Source organism: Melanotaenia boesemani, chromosome 2, assembly GCF_017639745.1.
Source record: "Melanotaenia boesemani isolate fMelBoe1 chromosome 2, fMelBoe1.pri, whole genome shotgun sequence".
NCBI lineage: Eukaryota > Metazoa > Chordata > Actinopteri > Atheriniformes > Melanotaeniidae > Melanotaenia > Melanotaenia boesemani.
The window spans coordinates 38,707,140-38,728,413 of record NC_055683.1 but is presented as its reverse complement, the minus strand read 5'-3'; the positions used below and the strand labels follow the sequence as shown (position 1 = coordinate 38,728,413).

Below are 21,274 nucleotides of genomic sequence, written 5' to 3'. Positions count from 1 at the left end.
CTTCATTTGATGGAATTACAAGTGAGTTCGCTTTGAACATGTGATCAGAATGAAGCAGCACTAGACTGTCTGAAGGCGTATTTCCACCATTGTAAAGCTAAACTGAGCTGATGTCATTGGGACCAGGTCACAGATGCTTTAGAAATGACTTTGGAGGGAGAAATCATTGCTTTTTATCTTTTTATAAAGGTGGATTTTACACTGGAAATAAAATGTAAAACTTCAGATTATCTGGTTTAAGGTGAAATTCTATGTCCAGCTACAATAAATATTTAGTGAAATCCCTGCAACGGCTCCTGGATGTGAAAGTAGATTTTAGAGCCTTTTTGGAAGCAGAAAGTAAACTGAGAAGTTTTTATTTTTCTTCATTTAGATGTTCACTTTCACTTTTTGGGGCTTTTTGGCATCAAACTTGCATATTTGCTGCTTCTGCCGTGTGTTTGCCTCCATATGTTGCTTTTATGTATTTATCCCTGGAAAGTTCCTCGTCTTCCTCCATCTGTTCCCGACTCTAGGACCAAAGTTTGGATTTGTAATCATGCTGATGTCCCACCTGTCCACTTCCAGGCCTCCCAGCGTTTATTTCTCCTCTAATGCTCCGTCAGGGACCAAGCAGTAAGGCAGCAGGATGCAGGTTTGCTTCAAAACTGCTTCATTTACCCCAAAACCTGAAACCTGTCACCACATCCAGGATTTAACTAAACAGCCTGACAAGAGGCCAAATAAATAGAAGAAGAGTGAAAATCCGAAGTAAAGAGAAGTGAAAGAAATGAAGGAATAAATGAACAGAAACAAACTTCCTGAACAATCAAACAGGAAGTTAAATAGCAGTTTAGAAAAGCCAAAGTAAACACAAAGAGGGGAAATAAAATGGCTACTACATTTTGAACCAACCTCAAAATGAAGCCAAACCCCCCCAATGACTCTGCAGTGTCATAGGGGGGTTGTGGTGGAATCCAATGAAGCTGCAGTAGTTTATCAGTCCTCAGACCTGGACCAGGCCTTTGCTGCACCAGGAAGGAGAGACTGAACCCAGGTACCTGAAAGAAAAGAAACACATGAATACGAACATAATCTGACCTCACAGCGTGAAGGTGTGTTCAATGTTGTAGGTATGAGGAATGAAAGGAAGGAAAGAGGTGTGTGAAATAGTGTGTATCGTGTTTAGACTTCTGCTTGCAGAGACAATGAAAGTGGAAATCTACTGGTGGTGAGGTGGAGATATTAGCATGTGTGGCTGGCCGTCACGCTCACACACAGGAAGTGGAGGAGAATGAAATGTGTTTATTGTCACGTCTTTGTTCCAGTTTGAACACAAGAATCTTCATGATGCAGTTTCCAGAAGTTTCCAGTCTGAAACCACATCATCACAACACAAGCACCAACATGTTGATAGCAGGAAAGAATCTGATGGAAAGGCCAGAACGTTCCAGATGTTTTTCCTGCTGGGATTAATGCATCATCTGAGCATCATTAGAACTGTTCACACTGAACTCGGATTCAGGTTTAAGTCCAACTTTATGTAACCCGCCTAAAAGTGGGTTAAAGTAATGATTTATGTCCTTTTCTTATCATTATTTCTTTTAATTTCATGATTGTGAATACTTGTGTGTTTTTATTTTGAAAACCGGGACTTTATTTGGTAAAACCGGAAGTAATGCGCAAAGATACCTGCAGTAGCTTAACATCGAAAATGCGCAAACGAGACTCTGGTGTTGTTTCCCTCGTGGAAACAGGAGAGTGAGAGAAAAAGGTATCAAAACGTGTTATTTTTCACTGATATTAAGATTTAATGTCGTTAGTGTTGTAAACTGATTGAAGTCCTGTTATAGAAGTTGGAGAGTCTCCGAAGAGCCACCTTAACTGTTCCAGACTCCTCTGTAGAAACCCCCATTGGTAAGCTAGCTTCTGCTATGCTCTTAATGTGTGTGTATGTGGAAACAACACGTGGTGACCATGCCAGCTGCCATTAAGGATATTTTTTGTGTATTTTATGTGTTTATAATGAATGTAATTTACTAAAAAAAAGCACTTACGTGAACTTTTGAAAGAAAACTTGTGTTAATGTATCAGGAACGGTTAACAAGTCCTGTATTACTAAGATAAGCGCATTGAGATACTTTTACACTGTGAAACACCTAGTCATTTTTCCAATGTGACTAAGGATTAAAAGCCATACAAAGTGGAGAGGTTAAAAGCAGCACAGCTGTAATTTATGTTACTTTTGTCAATTTAAAAACAATGTATTAAATTTATTTTATTTAAATCTAAAATCCTATGTAAAAGGGGTTAAAAGAAAAGAGACACTACATATGGAGGAGAACAAATTACATTAAAAGGCTAATTTGTTTATATTAATTCACTGGAAAAATGTTATTTTATTTAACTGTTATTACAGTTGGTTAAAATGGTTTATTCTGACCCTGAAACTTTATTGTGGAAATAACTGGTTACCTACCTGTATCCTATATTGTTATATCCCTATTGGAAAAGGACAGATAATATGTTGTACAACACTTTGAATGAATCTAGTTGATCGTTATTATGGAAGAACTTAGACTATAACCTGTTTTATTAATGCAGGTCAGGTCTTTTCATATTGGTTGGAAAAAAAACTTGATGAAGCTTCAGTCCTTGTGTCGACGAGATTAACCAGCGAGCAGTAGATGGCGAGCCTCCCAGCAGAACTCTGATCATCATCGCCACATCCTTCAGCTGAGGTTGTGGTAGGATTGTGCCAATCCCAAGAATTGACACCAACAGGAGCCACACTGAATACACTCTTGACTTGACTATTTTACCCTGACTTATCTGACTTGAACTTTGGATCCATAACAAACAATTCTGAACCAAAACCTTTGGAAGGACAATTTATTTTATTTTATTGTTAAAGGGCCCATAGGCATTGTTATTTGTGCACTGTTCAAATAATTTTAGAACTAAACGTTGTTTTTCGTAACCTATGCTGGTGTCCCTTGATTATTACTTTTACTCATAGCTCCTACGAACCTAGTGGCGACGTGTACATACTCAGAAGTGGGTTACACGGTAAAACGTGGCGAGCCAGCCAGGAGCTTGAGTAGGTAATAATCCAGATACTTTTCTAAGTTTCTTTGAGTTTGACTGTTGTATTTTTTTTGCCAAAATGGATGTTATTGAAAAAGAAGGCATTAAGGTTCCCAATACCATCATTGTGTCAGGTTTGACAGATACTGATGTAGATGAGGACATTCATGACTTTTTAAAGCGATTTGGGTCTATTAACAGAATAGTCAAGGTTTCAGATCAAACCTCAGAGTTGCATGAAAAAATCCTTGTAGAGTATTCATCTGGTGCTGCTGTGGAGACACTTGAGAAAGATTTACCCCTTGATAGACAAAGTGATACAGATAAAGATGTTGTCTTTCACATTGAAGCCTTAGCCAGTGTATACTCAAGTGGCAAGAGTACTGATCTCACTAAGACATTTCTGTCTGATCTTCGCAATATTGCAAAGCTCAGTGGCAAATCCTTTGAACATCTCTTACATGATGAGCTAACAAGAATCACTGGACTTATTAAAGAGCAAGATGAGTCTGACACACATCAGGACGTAGTCGTGGCACCTGTTGAAACAGCCATAGGTCCTGTCTCCCCTGATGCCACTAAAACAGACTCAGTCATTACTGAGCAGAACCCCATTCTTGACCTCCATAGCTCTACTCTGACACCCCTGGCAAATGATATGCCTACCCAAATAAGGCCAGTATCTTCTTTTTTGCCTTCTGCCGAACATCTTAACCCACCTGAAGTACAGCGTGTGGTAGTCGAACACATAGTTAAAAGTTCAGACCTCTCTTCCCAGATACACGCACCAGCCAAACTTAGACCATTTTCCGGCAAAGTCCCTTGCCCAAACTTTGAGGTCGACTATGATACCTGGAGAAACAATGTTGAATGCCACTTGGCTGATCCTACTGTTTCCAGTGCACAGCTGGTAAGACGCATTGTTGATAGTTTACTTCCTCCAGCTGCAACTGTAGTCAAGTCACTAGGTCCCCATGCAAATCCAAAAGCTTTCTTGGACCTGCTCGACTCAGCCTATGCTACAGTGGAAGATGGAGATGAACTTTATGCCCAGTTCCTAAATGTTGATCAGAACTCAGGCGAAAAACCTTCTAACTATCTTCAAAGATTGCAAACCTTTTTGAACCGGATCGTAAAAATGGGAACCATTTCACCACAAGACTCAGACAAGCAGCTCTTAAAGCAGTTTTGTAGAGGCTGCTGGAACAATGTACTAATTAACAACCTCCAGCTTGAACATCGAAAAGATAAACCACCTACTTTTCCAGAGCTTTTACTCTTTTTACGTACAGAAGAGGACAAACAAACTGCTAAAGCCAACAGGATGAAACAACATTTGGGATCCCAACAACCAAAAGTCCGAGCTGCAGCGCATGCACATGAGGCATATCTTGGAGATGCCTATGATCCACCTCAGTCTTTTTCTGCCCAACCTCCTGCTGTGCAACAGCTTCAGAAGCAAATTGTGGAACTCCAGGCTCAGATTGCTGCCCTCTCAAGTCCTACCCAACAGCTGTCTGTTGCAAGCAAACCCTCAAAGAAAAAGGAAAAAGACAAACAAAAAGAGAGACCTATTTACAAAAAGACACCAACCCCTAAACTTTCCTCAGAAGCCACACCTGTAACGGCTAAACCAAAGCCAAAGCCATGGTACTGCTTTCGGTGTGGCGAGGACGGCCATATTGCCGCAAGTTGTAATGATGCTCCCAATCCCACATTAGTGTCTACAAAAAGAACTCTGCTAAAAGAGAAACAACAAGCATGAGAAAAAGAAAATCCAACACCAGACAAGCATTTAAACTAGACAGTGTTTCCATTGAGGGGCAAATGGAGACAAACAAACCTGAAGGTCCAACCGCTGAACCAAAAGCAAGAGCAAAGTTAAAAGAGCACAAAGTAACAAAAACCAGAACCTTACCCAAAGGGCTAGTTGGTAGCAAAAGTACAGCTAACATCAAAGCTAATGGGCATGAGTGCAATTCATTACTTGATACTGGGTCTCAGGTAACAACCATGTCATTGTCTTTCTATAATCGTTACCTCTCAGATCAGACCATTCACCCAGTTGCTGACTTACTAGAGATCGAAGGGGCAAACGGTCAGTCAGTGCCATACCTGGGGTATGTTAAAGTCACACTCCAGTTCCCAAGGGAGTTCATTGACAGTGAGCCTGAAATCGAAACGCTTGCCCTCATAGTTCCAGATGTAAGGTCCAACAGTCTCACCCCATTGTTAGTTGGGACTAACACTCTCGACCCACTGTACCAACAGTTCTGTGATGACACTACATCTCAAAATAGCGCTTACTGTGGCTATCACCAAGTTCTGAGAACCTTACAAATCAGACACAAGCAAAGTTTAGATGGCAGACTAGGTTTTGTCAATCTAAAAAACACTGAACCAAGTGTAATCCCTGCTGGTGAAAAAGTAATGCTAGAAGGTTATGCACATTTTGACAATATAAACAATGAAACATGTGTCTTACTGGAGCAACCTACCATGTCATACTTACCTGGGGGAATTTTTGTGGAATGTTGCCTCCTTAACATTCCAAGAGAGTCCCCTTACAAAATACCTTTAGTAGTAAGGAATGAAACTGATCGAGACATTTACCTACCTGTTAGGTGTATCATTGGTGAACTCAGTGCTGTTAAAGAAATAGTGTCAACTCAAAACACTGCTAGTTGTAGTAGCCAACAACAGTCCACTAACCAGACAATCAACCCCCCAAGTTCAAACCTCAGTTTTGACTTTGGTGACTCACTTCCCGAGGAGTGGAAAACTCGCATGACAGACAAGTTAAACACTTTCTCCGACATATTCTCACATCACGATCTCGACTATGGACATGCAACAAAAGTGAAACATTCAATCAACTTAAAGGATGAGACTCCTTTCAAACAACGCCCACGTCCCATTCATCCTCAAGATTATGATGCAGTGAGGCGTCACCTGCAGTCTCTTCTTGAGGCTGGCATCGTTCGTGAATCACAATCCCCTTTTGCATCGCCTATAGTTGTAGTCAAGAAGAAGAATGGTGATGTCAGATTATGTGTAGACTACCGGAGATTAAACATGCAAACGATCAAGGATGCGTATGCATTACCGAACCTTGAGGAGTCCTTCTCAGCCCTGAGCGGTTCTCAATGGTTTTCAGTAATGGACCTGAAGAGTGGGTACTACCAAATAGAGATGACTGAGAGCGACAAAGCAAAGACAGCATTCGTGTGCCCTCTAGGTTTTTGGGAGTGGAATCGTATGCCTCAGGGAATCACAAACGCGCCGAGCACTTTTCAGCGCTTAATGGAAAAGTGCATGGGGGACATCAACCTGCGCGAAGTACTTGTGTTCCTAGATGACATTATTGTCTTTTCAAGAACCCTGGAGGAACATGAAACCCGTCTCATGAACGTTCTGTCCCGCTTGAGAGAGAACGGTTTAAAGTTATCACCAGAGAAGTGCCGTTTCTTTCAAACATCAGTCCGTTACTTGGGCCATATTGTGTCGCGAAATGGAGTTGAGACAGATCCCCAGAAGACGGAAGCTCTTAAGACCTGGCCAAGACCTCAGACCTTAAAAGACCTTAGGTCATTTCTTGGGTTCTCCGGGTACTATCGCAGATTCGTGGAGGGATATTCTAAAATAGTAAAGCCCTTAACCAACCTCACAGCTGGCTACCCTCCTGTGCATAAAGGCGCTAAAATCCCCAAAGTAGCTGCCAAGTACCATAATCCCAAAGAACCTTTCGGAGAAAGGTGGACCCAAAACTGCCAAGAAGCTTTTGACCTGATCATTGAAAAACTAACATCAGCGCCAGTCTTGGGGTTCGCAAATCCCAGATTGCCTTATGTGGTTCATACGGACGCGAGCACAACAGGACTTGGCGCAGCTTTATATCAAGAGCAGGATGGCCAGACCCGCGTCATTGCGTATGCAAGTAGGGGTCTCTCACAGTGTGAAGCCCGCTATCCAGCCCATAAGCTGGAATTTTTAGCCTTAAAATGGGCTATCACAGAAAAATTTCATGACTACTTATATGGAAATGCTTTCACAGTCATCACTGATAACAACCCGTTGCGGTATGTTCTAACCAAAGCCAAACTAGATGCTACTAGTTACCGCTGGTTAGCAGCCTTGTCTACGTTCTCGTTTGACATCAAATATCGTGCAGGCAAGCAAAACCAGGATGCCGATGGCCTGTCAAGGAGACCACATGGCGAACTAACTAGTGACAGTGCATCTCAAGAGGAGAGCCAAAGAATACATGAGTTCACCTCACACCATCTTGCACCGGTGAACGTTGTCCAAGCTGCATGTCAACTCCACACTGTTTTCCAAAATGAACCTGAACTGTTCCCATGTTGCATTGAGTCACTCGCTGTGCATCCAGATGCTATTCCCTCAGTGTTTTCAGATGATGAAACTCTTAGTGGTCTTTCCACCATCCCTAAGTACAGTGAAGCTGAGATAGCTGAGTTACAGCGAGCAGATCCAGCTATCAGTGTAATCATACAGTTGTGTGAGTCACACGAACCAGCCCCTGCTGGTGTTAACCGCTCTGAACTCCAGCTGATGCTCAAAGAAATGAGTCGATTTGAAATGAGAGACACTCTGCTGTATCGGAAAAGACAGTGTGAAAACAAAACAGTTTACCAGCTTGTCCTACCCAAACCCCTGAGAAATCCTGTACTTCATAGCCTACATGATGAAATGGGCCATTTAGGAGCCGAAAGGACCCTTGAGCTAACCAGATCTCGCTTTTATTGGCCAAAGATGTCTCATGATGTGGAGTCCAAGATCAAAAGCTGTCCGAGGTGCGTTAAAAGGAAGAGTCAACCTGACAAAGCCGCACCATTAGTCAACATACAGACAAGCCGCCCGATGGAACTCGTCTGTATGGACTTTTTGTCCATTGAACCTGACAGCAATAATTTCAAGGACATTCTGGTCATAACTGATCACTTCACGAAATATGCAACCGCCATTCCAACAAGGAATCAAAAAGCCTTAACTGTGGCCAAATGCCTATGGGAGCAGTTTTTTGTCCATTACGGATTCCCCGAGCGTCTTCATAGTGACCAGGGCCGCGACTTTGAGTCACAAGTCATCAAGGAGTTGTGCACCTTGGTCGGCATAAGGAAAGTGAGAACAAGCCCCTACCATCCTCGCGGCAATCCCGTCGAGCGGTATAACCGTACGTTGCTTGGTATGTTGGGTACGCTCAAGGACAAAGAAAAAACTAGGTGGCACAAGTTTGTCCGACCTCTCACTCATGCGTATAACTGCACAAGGAGTGACGTCACTGGGTTTTCACCCTATCAGTTAATGTTTGGACGCCAACCTAGACTACCCATAGACATTGCATTCGGTCTACCAGTCAAGAAAGATCCAGACATGTCTCACTCACAGTATGAGAGAAACCTTAAAACATACTTGGAAGAAAGTTATCAGTTAGCATCTGCTAATGCTAAGAAAATCGCCGACAAGAACAAGCGCCGATTCGACATGCAAGTAAGAGAGTCAACACTTGACATAGGTGACAGAGTCCTAGTGCGCAATCTCCGTTTTTGTGGCAAGCATAAACTCGCCGATCGGTGGGAGTCCACCATTTATGTTGTCCGAAAGAAAGCCGGAGATATGCCTGTGTATACAGTCAGTCCTAAGGGTCAGGAAGGACCATTGCGCACACTCCACCGTGATTTATTACTTCCTTGTGGATTGCTATCAGAGGAGGGCGAGGAGATAACAAAACCAAAACAAGCCTCAAAACCCAAAACAAGGCGAAACTCCATCTCTCCAGAGGAAAATTCCCCTGATTCTGATGATGATGATGACTATAGTCCAAGTTACTATCCGACAACAATCGAAACAACCATGAGGATTATCCAACCAAACAATGGACATTCAGATGCAAACACTACAAATGTTGAGTTATCTGAAAATATATCCAAGAACTTACCACCTGAAATCCTGGATCAACCTGTGGAAAAACAAAATACAAACCTGGATGGACACTTACCGGATGTGACACACAATGAACTGGAACCTGAAAATGGGAAAGAAAATGAAACCACTGAAATGGAACATGACATAACAGACGATTCTTCTCAACCCAAAACCTCAGAGAGAGTTGAAGAGTCTACTGAAAAGAGTCAGACCCCCGGAATGGACGAAACTGAACAAGATGCCAGAGACTCAGATCTAGCTGATCCTGATAACCCTAACAATCATACTGCAGACCAAATTCGCAGATCTGAACGGTTGAGAAAACCACCTGTTAAGTTTACATACCCACAGCTTGGTAAACCCTTGATTTCATTTGCACAAACTATACTTGATGGGTTTAACAAAGCTTTAGTGGAAACTTTTGAAGGTGCCCCTACCCTTGTAAGCACATGAAGGGACTCATGTTAATTAAGAGGGGGAGGGTGTAACCCGCCTAAAAGTGGGTTAAAGTAATGATTTATGTCCTTTTCTTATCATTATTTTTTTTAATTTCATGATTGTGAATACTTGTGTGTTTTTATTTTGAAAACCGGGACTTTATTTGGTAAAACCGGAAGTAATGCGCAAAGATACCTGCAGTAGCTTAACATCGAAAATGCGCAAACGAGACTCTGGTGTTGTTTCCCTCGTGGAAACAGGAGAGTGAGAGAAAAAGGTATCAAAACGTGTTATTTTTCACTGATATTAAGATTTAATGTCGTTAGTGTTGTAAACTGATTGAAGTCCTGTTATAGAAGTTGGAGAGTCTCCGAAGAGCCACCTTAACTGTTCCAGACTCCTCTGTAGAAACCCCCATTGGTAAGCTAGCTTCTGCTATGCTCTTAATGTGTGTGTATGTGGAAACAACACGTGGTGACCATGCCAGCTGCCATTAAGGATATTTTTTGTGTATTTTATGTGTTTATAATGAATGTAATTTACTAAAAAAAGCACTTACGTGAACTTTTGAAAGAAAACTTGTGTTAATGTATCAGGAACGGTTAACAAGTCCTGTATTACTAAGATAAGCGCATTGAGATACTTTTACACTGTGAAACACCTAGTCATTTTTCCAATGTGACTAAGGATCAAAAGCCATACAAAGTGGAGAGGTTAAAAGCAGCACAGCTGTAATTTATGTTACTTTTGTCAATTTAAAAACAATGTATTAAATTTATTTTATTTAAATCTAAAATCCTATGTAAAAGGGGTTAAAAGAAAAGAGACACTACATATGGAGGAGAACAAATTACATTAAAAGGCTAATTTGTTTATATTAATTCACTGGAAAAATGTTATTTTATTTAACTGTTATTACAGTTGGTTAAAATGGTTTATTCTGACCCTGAAACTTTATTGTGGAAATAACTGGTTACCTACCTGTATCCTATATTGTTATATCCCTATTGGAAAAGGACAGATAATATGTTGTACAACACTTTGAATGAATCTAGTTGATCGTTATTATGGAAGAACTTAGACTATAACCTGTTTTATTAATGCAGGTCAGGTCTTTTCATATTGGTTGGAAAAAAAACTTGATGAAGCTTCAGTCCTTGTGTCGACGAGATTAACCAGCGAGCAGTAGATGGCGAGCCTCCCAGCAGAACTCTGATCATCATCGCCACATCCTTCAGCTGAGGTTGTGGTAGGATTGTGCCAATCCCAAGAATTGACACCAACAGGAGCCACACTGAATACACTCTTGACTTGACTATTTTACCCTGACTTATCTGACTTGAACTTTGGATCCATAACAAACAATTCTGAACCAAAACCTTTGGAAGGACAATTTATTTTATTTTATTGTTAAAGGGCCCATAGGCATTGTTATTTGTGCACTGTTCAAATAATTTTAGAACTAAACGTTGTTTTTCGTAACCTATGCTGGTGTCCCTTGATTATTACTTTTACTCATAGCTCCTACGAACCTAGTGGCGACGTGTACATACTCAGAAGTGGGTTACATTTAGATCATGATGAGCCTTCAAACAGCCATGAGATGAGCTCTGAACTCAGAGGATCAAAGCTTTTTCTCCTCTGAGTCTCCATCGTTCCCTCTAACATCTGCATCATCCAGCTGTGTGTGCATGGCTACAGCGGTCCAGTCTCATGAGTCCAGTCTCAGGTCCTGCTGGCTCTTCTTTCTATGATAAAATGGCAGCTAGAATCAGAACAAAGTGCAGGAAACTGTTGTTCCTGCTGCTGATGGAAACATCTTTTAATCCCATCAGTGATTCATGTTGAAGCTGATTTTAGAAGCTGAGTGTTTCTAAAAGGTTTCCTCAGACTTCCTCTGCTGGTTTAGTGTCGCTGGTTCTTTTCCGTGTAAAGGTTTGTCAGAAATGAGCTCTTCTGCTTCAGCATCACTGTTGGCTTGATTGTGTAGAAATGGCAGAAGTTTCTAGTTTAGCTCTGAAGTGTAAACTCTGGTTGAGGTGATGGCAGGATTAGCAGCTGCTCTCCCTGTTTGAGCCGCTACATGCATCAATACTTCACAAAGGCCTTAAAGGTCTGAATTATTTCAATGTGCACAAATGAGCTGCTTTTCCATCTTTAAACTCCCTGATGGTTCATGCAGGTTCAGCTTTTACTGCCAGGTGAGGTAGAAGCTCCAACCTTCAATTATCCCTGTAAGAAAGTCAGGAATGTTCAAATAAAAGCATCAAAATCTTCACTTAAAGAAACATGAAGCTGACTGAAGCTGATAAACTACATTTAAATCAAACAGTGAAAGTTTTCAGCTCAAACATTTAAAATTCACCTGCTGACTGAAAACAGATTCATGAAAGTTTATTTGAAATGTGGAGTTTGAAGAATTTAATCCAAAGTCAAACATCTGGAGACAGAATGGGAAAACTGAACCTTCGACTTTTTGTTTCAGAAACTCTTTCTGATGTGAAAAAATCTCTAATTCAACATGTGAAAGAGTGAAAAAGTCAAATGAAGGACAGAATGAGGCAAACAGAGCGACGCACTGGGAGGATTTTCATTTCCAGCATCATGAAGTGAAACTGACAAGAACTAAACACAAACCATGTCCAGTTGATCCTGGAAGAATCCCAGCTTCTATCTTTAAAGGAGGGAAAACAGGAAACATCCAAGGAATCATCTAGAAGAGTTTCATACGTGAATCTGAAAGGCTGTTTCTGAAGAAGACAGACGCTTCCAGACTGAACTCTGGTTAATAATGTCTGACAGGATCAAACTCTTTACACAACACAAACACTGAGGAAGAAAACAAGCTGAACAAGAAGCCAAACCCAGGAAGCAGAGGATGATGAAGGTGCTGATGAAGATGTGGAGGAAGATCAGAGTCAGAGGAGACTCTGTAGAAGGACAGAGTTCCAGCAGGACGCTCCACATACGCTGCTACTGCTGGAGACTGAGGAGGAGGACACGCTGTTCATCTGTTATTGTGAGGGACAGCGTAACCATGACGATGAGAGCAGCTCAGACTCCATGAGGATTCATTTCCTCCCAACACGCCGTCTTTACTGGTTCCTCTCCTTCTGGTTCCTCTGGAACTCACTGACAAACGTCTCCTCTCCACTAACATCCCAGTAACAGCGAGCAGTCAGAACATTTCCACACAGAACCTGAAGAGGGCGCCATCACATCTGACTGGATGATCAGGACATGACTGAGGGACGTCCACTAATGGAAACTTCCTGTTGTTGTCAGACAGGTGGAGCTTCCTGTTCACCGTGTTTGCTTCCATTGACTTTCCAGGAATCTGATGGAGAGAACAGAACCAATCCAGATTCAGGTGTTGATCTATTGACACTTTGATGCTGACTTTGAAAGTGATGAATCCAATGAAAACACACACACACACTTTCTCAGACCTGGTCTCAGCCATCGCTCTCCAATAGGCTCCACTCTGAAAGGAGGAGGGGGGTCAGGTTTGGCTTCTGTCTCCATCTAATCCCTTCTCTTCTACATCTGACTGTTTTTAAGCAGCTTCATCAAACATGAGGGGAATGAATGAAATGTCTGAGCTCCTTGTGTGTGAGAAGCTTTCACCCCCAGCCTCTAAGAGACCAATCACCACTTTGACCTGCTTCTACTTTAATATGAGACTCCTCAGTGAGGACATGATGGAGGAGATGAAAAGATGCTGCTGACAGGAGGAAACTAGACAGGTGAGGTAGAAGTGGACAGACAGGTATGAGGAGCTGTATAGACCATAATTCATCCTCACACACACACAGTTTTATTCACACATACACACATTTTCTCTCTCACATACTGTACATATATTCTTACTCTCACATGCTCACATTTTCTTTCCCTCTTTCATTTATTTTCTCTAATTCAGTGGACGTAGTTAATACGGTAATATCTGTATGTAAGAATAGAACATGTATGTAGAAGAAGAGTGTGTGTGTATGTGAGGAAAGATTTGGTGGAAACAGAAGGAGTTTGGTGGAAAAGGCAGGCAGTTTATGCTGCGCTGTGATTGGCTGAGAAGCAGGTCGTCTCTAGTTCCCGCCTGACATGGATGGAAGAAATGAGACGCAGTGGTTTCAGAAATCTTTCATCATGACATGGTTGTGTTGGTCTCTTGAGCAGCAGAGGACGGTTCATCCGTCCCTAATAAAACTCAGACCGGGTCCAGCATCAGATGAGAGAACTCTTCAGACCTAAAGCCTCAGCAGTCCAGGCATGTACTCAAGACCTGGACCGGAGGGTCGCCACGGTCTTTAAGACACAAGACTCACAAACACTTTGGCAGCTGGACGTCCCGACCGAGGAAAAGGTGAAAATAAAATGTGAATAGAATCTCCAAGTGTTAGTTCCAGTGGACTAAGTCCGTCCTGTAGTGTGTGTTTGCTCATGTAGCTGCAGGCTGTGCTGCTGCTCCCATTAAAGAGAAACACACTTCTGAGAGTCATAGAAGCATCAGCAGTGGCAGCTGGGGAAGAACGTGTTGTATGACATGTTGTCAGAGGACAGAAAGTCTTTCTTTGCTGGAGGCTGCGTTCACACCTAATAACCTGCAGACTCTAGACCCGGTCCAGTTGGGGGTCTGCTCCATTCTTCCTGCCCCAGTTAATGGGACTATTTTAATAACACACTCTCCTCACCAGAGCAGCTGTTACAGTCGTCTTTCCACCACTTATCTGGATCACACGTTACATAATTAGTTTCTTCACAAGCTGATGGGATAAAAATAAAGCTGGTAAAATGAAGCTGCTCTTTTATTTTTAGTCTTTTAGTAAAACACAAAGAAAAGTGACTTTTCTTTTAGGCTGAGTTTTATCAAACATGTTTCTGTCAGTTCAGATAAAGAGTTCTGGAAACTGCTTCCATCAGTCCAGTCACATCACTGTTGGAGCTGAGTGTGTGTTTAACACAACTAGCGGCCGTTTGCTCCGTCCGTAACCACGGCAACATGAGGACGTCTCAAAGTATTTACACTGGCTAGAGTTTGATTTAGTTAGTGACGGTTTGCATGATTCATTTAACATTTAACAACTGTGGGAACTTTCTACAAACATCAAATATTAACTATAAAATGAATGTGTTCTATTTTCAGGCTAAAATCAGGATCATGATACTGGAAACAAGGACGTCGTCCTTCTTCCGGGACATCCAGCTGTTCCGTCATCAAACGTGGCACAAAGCAGAAGCTGCTGAACGAGGGCATGAACTGAACGGATCTGAATTCCAGAAATCTGGGACCAACGGAGTTCCTGAACCAATAAGAGACGCCTTTGGAGGGAAGCTGTCAGCTGATGTCAGGTCTGCACTTATATGTCATTGTTCTTTCTATCAGTGTGGAAACGTGCTGTACTGACTACTGACATGGATTTACCTTCATGATTCATGTAGTAATTAATAAAGTACATGTGGTAAATTCCTGCTGACTCATGTTATTGACGATAGACCTGCTGAGTCATGTCCTCATGAAGGATGGAAAACAAGCAGATGTGTCGCTGCTTTATTGGAGCTGCGTGTTGTGCATTAATAAGTTTGTTGTTGTTGTGTTTTTTAAGGACTGTTTACTTGAAACTTTTCTACATTGTACTTGATGTTTTCCAGCCTAGAGTTTCTGACGGCATGTGGCAACAGACTGATTTCAGCCAAACTGCAGCTGGACAGCAGCTGGATGCAGATCTGATACACAAAGTCTAGAAATGGAAAGTTGTGTCCATCAGACCAACACAGCGGATTCTGGGATGTTCTGCTCTCTTGGTGAAACAAGCTAAACATTGTCAGTCAGCACTAATCTTTGTAACGTCAGCTCTTCATGAACTTTCTTTAAACTTTGTGTCTATGAACAAACTGAAGACGTGTTAAATTTCTAGCGAGGAGTAAATGTGGGGCTTTGCTCTGGAATTTGACTGAGATCTAATAATGAGGGAATCTGCTGCTCTACAGAGATGCCGATCACCAAAGTCTGGACAACACAGCTTTTAAAGAAACCAACTGCTGACTTTTCACATACTTTTCAGTTTAACGTGTAAATGTCGTCTTTTTATGCATTTTTACTAAATTTTATTTGAGTTTTTTCTTTTTAAACCAATAAAAACCTCTTCAATCTGTCTGTCTCTGTCTTAGATTCAGAGATGGACTGAAAACACTTGGTGTGCTGGACTAAATCCAAGCTCAGCTCTTCTGTGCTGGTCTCCTGCAGCCTCTCAGCTGATGTGGCCGACAGTCTTTTCATTATCCGCCATCTCCAGCTGGCAGCAACAGAAGCTGCTGAGGAAGTTCTTCCTTTCTGGAGACACACGCAGAAGTAAATCCATGGAATTTGACCATTTCTTCTTCTAACTGAAATATTTAGCTGCATCTGGTCGTTGTGTGTCAGTTTAGAATAGTAAGAGATGTTCTGCTTTCTGTTTATTGTCCAGTTTCTTTCTTCCTTTTCCACCAGATGAGGAAGGAACAGAAACTGGGAACGATCCTCGCCTTTTCCACAGGAGCCAACACTCCTTCACCGACTGGGTTCTCTCCTCCACAAAGAGGAGGATTCAGGAAGCTGCAAAGCTGCCGCTGCAAACAGCTGCACTAACTGCTTGAAGCTACGCTGCAGACCTCATACGGAGACCTTCAGGAAAACAGGGGCTCTGCGGTGGGCGGGACCCTTGGTTTTAGCCCAGCGTAATATGTGTACAGGTCTGGATCAAAGTGTTCTGTGTTAAGGTCAAGTTCATGTTCAGTTAATGACACAAAGCAACGTGAAACTTTTCTTCTTTTCTCTTGTTTTTATGTGATTTTGTACAATAAATACAAACCTGCTGCATATTTGTCAAACTGAAGTTAATAGATGTGAAGAACGCTTCACATTTTCAGCTGCTTTCTGCAAGTAATGTTGAAATCGAACTTCACTGCAGCTTTTTAGTCAGACACTATTCCACTTTTAAATTTATCTACAGCTCACTATTTTCCTCTTGATTTTATCTCCTGCTTTTCAAACGGATCAACCAACAAACACTTTGAAATACTTCTTCTTTTGTTTGTTTGTAGTTTTTATGTTTTGGGAAAAGTTTTAGGGTTCATTAAGTCTTACTGCTTTATTTTTACTGTACAATGATGTAAAATCCACATGAGCCACTAAGTGAAAGAATCTTCTGGCTTTGCAACAAACTGGAATGAAGTTTACAATAGACGGGGTCTCCCAGGCTGCTCATCAGGGGCCACTATCCTGCAGGTTTTGGATGTTTCTGCTGCAGCACACCTGAATCAGGTTAATGGCTCAACATGCTTTGGCAGAACTTTAAAAACAAGCTGCAGAGAAAAGCCATTTAAAGTGAATTAGGTGTGCTGGTGAAGGAAATCTCTTAAAACCTGCACAAGTTCAGCCTTGGAGGACTGGAGCTGGACAGCTCGGCAATGACGAAGCAGAACTTTCAGTCTGATGAAACTCACATTTACATGAAACTTGTGTGCTTCTAAATGATCTGTATAATAACTGATTTCTGGATAACAATTAGAAGAAGTTCATGGATGTGATTTAATGTGATGTGCAATCCATTTCCTCTTACATGAACATCTTCATGAGCGTCTGAGTGCAGCTTCTATGAAATGTAGATGGACACATGTGGCATATTGTACAGTAAGAAGGGCAGCTCATCTGGTAAGTTCTACATATTTGTGCTGCTTTGTGAACGATGTGAAACAAGCTTCTTCTAGCGGCCGAGCAGGGCTCTATTTTTCTCCTGCATAAAAGCTGAAGCTTTGTTTCTGCGGCTCGTTGCACATGTAATGTGAAATGTTTGTTTCTGCTTGACTCTTCAGCTGTTAGACGGTTTTTCTCCCAACTTCTAGTCTCACATCAGAGTCCACAAATTTAGCATTAATGATGTTTTTCTTTTAGTCTTTCTGTTCAACAAAGGATGTTAAATGTTACTGTGATTATTTCTTTATGGCAGTTTAGTGAGTTCTCCAGAGCCAGAAGCTTCAATAAAATGTTTCCTGTGGGACTATTTTCATACCAGGAACCTGTATAAAAGAAATATCTTTCAATGTCAACATGGAGGTTTGAGCTTGGAGTCACATTTAGAGACAAAGTTTCTGAACAGACCAATAAAAACTTGAAATAGAGCCATTACAAAGCTTGGCACAGTGTTATTTGACTGGAACTTTATAAACTGGATGATATTCATTTTCTATTTGTCACATGATGGAAAACTATTAAAAAGCTTCTCAGCATCAATCATATGGATAAAACCAGGAATTCATCCTTCCAAGAAAATGCACAAGGCTGCAGAATAAATACACCATGATTTCCATCATCTTCACATGGATGAAGGTGCTGAAGAGAAGACGTTGTGGCATCACTGAGAGGAATATTAATAGGCAAGGCAGTTTATTTGTAACGCACATTTCATATACAGGACAATTCAAAGTGCTTTACATAAAACAAAGACATTACAGATATTTAGAATAGTGAAAGGCATCAACACATAATCAACACATAATCACAATAAAATAATAAATTACATTAAAATGATTAAAAGCAAGATAAGTTAAAAAAAAGTTACCGTGCAGATTTCATGCATAGGCGCATGAGAAAAGAAAAGTTTTTAACCTGGATTTAAAAATGTCTACATTTGGGGAAAGTTTAATCTCCACTGGCAGTTTGTTCCATTTGTTTGCAGCATAACAGCTAAATGCTGCTTCTCCATGTTTAGTCTGGACTCTGGCCTGGACTAGTTGACCAGAGTCTTTGGATCTAAGAGCTCTGCTAGGTTTATATTCTCTGAACATATCACAGATGTATTCTGGACCTAAACCATTCTGGGATTTGTAAATGATCAGAAGGGTTTTAAAATCTATTCTGTGACTGACTGGAAGCCAGTGTAAAGATTTTAAAACTTGACGTGTTCAGATCTCTTAGTCCTGGTTAAAACTCTAGCAGCAGCGTTTTGGATGCGCTGCAGATGTTTAATGCTCTTTTTAGGAAGTCCTGTTAAAAGACCATTACAGTAATCCAGTCTACTGGAGATGAATGCATGGATGAGTTTCTCTTGGTCTTTCTGGGAGACTAAACTTTTAATTCTGTTGATGTTTCTGAGCTGGTAAAAAGCTGTCTTAGTGACAGCTTTGATATGGCTGCTGAAAGTCAGATCTGAGTCTATCAACACTCCCAGGTTACGAACTTGGTTGGTAATTTTAAGAGCCCGAGTCTCCAGGTGTTTGCCAATGCTGACCCTCTTCTCTTTGCTACCAAACAGAATAATCTCAGTTTTGTCTTCATTTAATTGTAGGAAATTCTCCCTCATCCAGGTGTTTATTTGCTCCAGACACTGACACATTAAGTCTATTGGACTGCAGTCATCTGGTGACAGAGACACATAAAGTTGTGTATCATCTGCATAACTTTGATAACTAATGCTATAGTTTTGTAATATTTTACCCAAAGGGAGCATATACAAGTTGAACAGAAGAGGTCCAAGGACTGACCCCTGGGGGACTCCACAAGTCATGGCCACTCGCTCGGATTCATAGCTGCCGATCGTAACAAAATAACTCCGGCCTTCTAAATAGGACCTGAACCAGTTAAGGACCGCTCCAGAAAGTCCAACCCAGTTTTCCAGCCTGTGCAACAGGATTCTGTGATCTACAGTATCAAACGCAGCACTGAGATCCAACAGAACCAGGACTGATACTTGACCAGAATCGGTATTCAACCTAATGTCATTTAACACTTTGACCAGAGCTGTTTCAGGGCTGAGATGAGGTCGGAAGCCGGACTGAAATTTATCAAGATTTCCACTTTCATTTAAAAAGTCATTAAGCTGGTGAAATACAACTTTTTCAATAATCTTGGAAATAAAAGAGAGGTTAGAGACAGGTCTATAGTTGTTTATTATAGAGGCGTCTAGAGTCCTTTTCTTTAGGAGGCTTAATAGCAGCTATCTTTAGTAACTTGGGAAAAATGCCTGATGCCAGCGAGCTGTTAACTATCAGTAGGAGATCACTTTCTACTGAGGTAAAAACTGTTTTTAAAATGTCGGATGGTATCATGTCCAGAGTGCATGTTGTTGATTTCAAATGCCAAACTGTTTCTTGTAGGACTTTTAAATTCACCATTTTAAATTGTGACATGACATCAGAATTATTTCTGGGTTTTAGACACAGACTAATTTTCTTGTTTGACTGTGTGGAATTAATATTTTGCCTAATTGTTTTAATTTTTTGGCTAAAAAAGTTTGCAAATTGGTTGCATTTCTCAGTGGAAAGGAGCTCTGGGCTTATCTGTTTGGGAGGATTAGTAAGTTTTTCAATCATAGTAAACAGAGTGCGAGAATTGTTGACATTCCTGTTAATCATTTCAGATAAATGCAGCTCTCTGGCCTTACACAGCTCATTGTTATAGTTACGCAGGCTTTGTTTGTACAGCTCATTATAAATTTGAAGTTTATTTTTCCGCCATTTCCGCTCAGTTTTTCTGCATTCTCTTTTTAGGCTGGTAACCACAGTGGTGTTTCTCCATGGTGTTTTCTGTTTGCTCAAGTTGCTCTTGATTCTTATCGGTGCAACAGCATCCATTACATTCAAGATTTTCAGATTGAAATTATCCAGGAGTCTATCAACTGACTCTGCACTGGTTGTTGGTAACATCGCTATGGCCTCCACAAACTTAGCACTTGTTCTTTCATTAATGTACCTCTTCCTAACGGAGAAGCAGGTTGGTTGAACATTCTGAGTGATCAGTAAATCAAACAAAATACAAAAATGGTCAGACAAGGCCAAGTCAGTGACCGCAACAGAAGAAATATCAACACCCTTTGAAATAACCAGGTCCAGAATGTGACCTTGAATGTGGGTCGGTTGTTTAACATGTTGCCACAAACCAAACATGTCCAATATGGAACAAAATTCCTTGACATTATCATCCGTCATGTTATCTATGTGAATGTTAAAATCCCCAGTTAAGATGAAATGGTTAAAATCAGTAGAGATAACTGACAATAATTCAGAAAATTCATCAATAAAATTTACACAATGTCCTGGACGTCTGTAGATGATTAGAAATAGGATTTTAGGAATGCCCCTTAAAATAAAACTAAGATATTCAAAAGAAGTAAAATCACCAAATGACATTTCTTTACACTGGAATGAATCTTTAAATAAGGCAGCTTCTCCTCCCCCTTTCCTCCCGTTTCCACATTTATTCATTAAACTAAAATGAGGGGGTGCTGTTTCATTAAGAACTGTAGCACTTGTGTCTTCTGTTAACCATGTTTCTGTCAGAAAAAGAAAATCTAAACTGTGAGAAATGATGAAGTCATTAACTAACAGTGACTTGTTGGACAGAGATCTAACATTTAGTACAGCTAGTTTTATGAAGTTTACACTGGTCTCTGTTGTATTCTGAGTTATACAAGGTACAGTTAACAGATTAGATCGATTCACCCCACAAGCTGACCGTGTTCGATTCCTTATTTTACTAACTAACACAGGAATCCTACTGGGTCCAGGCTTGATCTCAGAACAGCTGTCAGTAGTAGCAAAACTACAGCAAGGACCCTGAACGCATCATGGCATGTTATCTTTGTTGTGAATTCTGCTGCTCTGGGAACCTCCTCCCATGCCCTGCTCGGTCAGGACAGATGATCTAATAGGAGGATGAGGAGGGGGAGGGGGGGGAGCCCTGTATTTCTTGGTAGATGGTGGTCGCTGGGGTTCAGACCTGGATAGAGACATCCTTTGAAGACCTCGGGTGATGTGGAGAAGAGGGTCTGGTGAGGGGGGAGAGCTGGGA

General features: G+C 41.2%; 3 long non-coding RNA genes across 5 annotated transcripts; all 3 read left to right on the top strand.

Moving 5' to 3' along the window:
- The first annotated feature begins 1,523 nt into the window (after positions 1-1,523).
- LOC121651811 lies at positions 1,524-2,963 on the top strand. Its single transcript, XR_006012496.1, has 3 exons — positions 1,524-1,753; positions 1,833-1,896; positions 2,584-2,963. It is a non-coding gene; the product is annotated as an uncharacterized LOC121651811 (long non-coding RNA).
- Positions 2,964-8,807: 5,844 nt separating this feature from the next.
- On the top strand, positions 8,808-10,936 carry LOC121651805. Its single transcript, XR_006012495.1, has 3 exons — positions 8,808-9,727; positions 9,807-9,870; positions 10,557-10,936. It is a non-coding gene; the product is annotated as an uncharacterized LOC121651805 (long non-coding RNA).
- Positions 10,937-13,002: 2,066 nt separating this feature from the next.
- LOC121651795 lies at positions 13,003-16,185 on the top strand. Of its 3 annotated transcripts, XR_006012494.1 has the most exons (6): positions 13,003-13,196; positions 13,627-13,813; positions 14,594-14,799; positions 15,100-15,520; positions 15,619-15,799; positions 15,938-16,185. It is a non-coding gene; the product is annotated as an uncharacterized LOC121651795 (long non-coding RNA). The 3 variants fall into 3 exon arrangements; XR_006012491.1 differs by lacking the exon at positions 13,003-13,196 and having other exon boundaries at positions 13,535-13,813; XR_006012492.1 differs by lacking the exon at positions 13,003-13,196 and having other exon boundaries at positions 13,535-13,826.
- Positions 16,186-21,274: the final 5,089 nt, after the last annotated feature.